The following is a 2,540-nucleotide window of genomic DNA, read 5'->3' on the forward strand; positions in this document are numbered from 1 at the left end:
CGAATTCGGAGCAGTTGGTTCTGTGTTAAATCTGTCTGGCCGCAGTAATTTGTCCATTTTTTTTTATTTTTTATTTTTAAGCTGATAAAATTGAAACGATAAAAGAAGAATGAATAAGAATGCCTTTCGTAAAGGTTTTATCAGCTTAAAATATATACACGTTTTTGGCAAAATCAATATGGCGGAATCCTTAGTTCTAGCCAAGGGGAATAACTATGATTCATTTCCTGAAGAGTTACAGTAATTTATTATAACAGTATGGTAATAATTATACCATAGCGATGTACGTGATATCTAGGGACTGCCAAACGATTGTGAAGATTGGACCTCATGTTTCCGTGACGTCAGATTTGTGTTAAATGGAAAAGCAGAAACGACTTAATGATTTTTTAAAACCTTTGTTTATCTTCTTCAAACTGCAATTAATAATTAATGTTTGTTATAATTTTGTTAGGTTTTAAGATTTACACAGTTTAACGATTAATAATATTATAAACATTTGTATATTAAATATGAAATACGGTTTTACTGAATGTTCATTTGGTTACCTACGGGGTTCCATATTTTCTTCGGTAAAAAGAGACTAGAAAATATGGGGGGGGCTACAAAATGCTTAATATTTGTGCAATAATATTTTCAATTTTTTTTATCTGGCGATAAAATAGCTTAAAAGAGTCCTGTTTACATTAAAACTTAATATTTTAAAAAATATTTAAACACAATTAATTAAAAATCTATGTTGTAACGGAACATTTTGAAATAATGGAATTTTAATCGTTTTTTATCTTTTAAAAAATAATTAATTTTTAAGAAGTTTCTTTTTCTTGGCAATTCAACTGCTTATAGTATGTATTAACTGGAAAAAAACCTTACTTAAAAAAAAAACATAATAATATTAAATTTATATTATTTTTTAAATTGCAATTCAATGTAATTTTTTGTTCAATATGTGTATTTAAATGTTTAAAAAATAAATATGTTTTACTGATGTGAACTCTTATGTTTCATAACAAATAGAAATTTCGATAGATTTAAATATATTTTGTTCAAATTTCGAAAAAAATAAATATGGGGGGGGGAACGCACTAAAAAATTATTTTCCCTCATATATTTTACGGAAACTGACGTTTATATGTAATTTCATTCTAAAATGGATAAGCAGCAAAAATTTCATGAAAATCTGACCATTAGTTGATTTTTGCTAGATTTATTAAAAACAGGTATGTTTCCACGTTCGAAAAACTTACTACATGGGAACGTTATTTTAAAGCGCCAATTATGTAAACACGATTTTCGTTTCTAAATTTCATTACTTTCGTTCGATGAAAAAGAGTTGTAAAAATTATTACTAGTTTATTTTGCCCTTCTTCTTCTAAATGGTACAAACGTTATATTGATAATATTAATTTATAATAAAATTACATCGTTATACGTATAGGGGGTAATTCTGTGGTGACTTCTGGTAGTGCCTAGTGATATCATATATGGTAAAAAATATTTTATATTAAATAAATTATAAAGAAAATCTGTTTCGCAGGCAATTAAATACACTTGCTATGGTATAATTACAATAAATCCTGGACAATTTTATAAACAAAAAAGAAGCAGATAATGTATGGGATGATGGTTTTTGACATATGTAAAATTGGCCTTGTGTCTGACTATCTCTGTCCTCGTGGGTATGCAAGTAAATAAGGACATTCGTTTTAATTATTTATCTCTAACCCCATACCCCCTTCTCCCGGGCATCGGCGTTGAAAATAAGGGGAAATCATGTATTCTGGGGCAGAAGTTTAAAAGAAAAACAATTTATGAATGATATGGGCGTACTTATAGTTTAAATGAGCAAAGAAAACTAGGGTAAATATGAATAATCACCCTTGAAAATTCCTTTAAAATTAACAATTAAAAAGGTTTTCGGGGGCTAAAAACGAAAATAACGTTTGAAATTACGGCAAATGAGTAGTTGCCAAGATATGAAGAAATGTTAGTTTTAAAAAAAGTGGGGGATCACTTTTCTATAATAATGTAACGTAAAATGAGCACCCACTTTTTGATTACCACGTGATGAGAGGTGGATGACAGAGGAATAAATAAACAGATGCGGAGGAAAAAAATCGAACAAAAAAACGAGGGGTTGAGAAATGGGTGGAATGGAGAATAGTTCTAAGAAAATTAGAATAAATGAGGGATTTGGGAGTGAGTGGAAGGAAGAGTAGTTTCGAGGAAGAGAGAATGAGATTAGGAGAGAGGTAGAATTAGAAAAGAGAGAGGGAGAAAGAGAGAGGGATAAAGATAGAATGAAAAAAAAGATATATTAGGTAAATGAGAGAGAGAGAAGAAGAGATGAACGCGAATGTGCTGGAGCAATAGAAAGCAACAGAGGAAGACAGAGATTTCGAAAAAAAGAAAGCAACAGATGGAGCGCGGTAGAGAGAGAGAGAGAGAGAGAGAGAGAGAGAGAGAGAGAGAGAGAGAGAAGGAAGAGAGGGGTAATAGTAAAAAAAGATATTGAGACAAACAGGGGAAAAAGCGATAGG

The sequence above is a fragment of the Euprymna scolopes genome, chromosome 46 (genome assembly GCF_053919585.1).
Source record: "Euprymna scolopes isolate OS-2025 chromosome 46, ASM5391958v1, whole genome shotgun sequence".
Lineage (NCBI taxonomy): Eukaryota > Metazoa > Mollusca > Cephalopoda > Sepiida > Sepiolidae > Euprymna > Euprymna scolopes.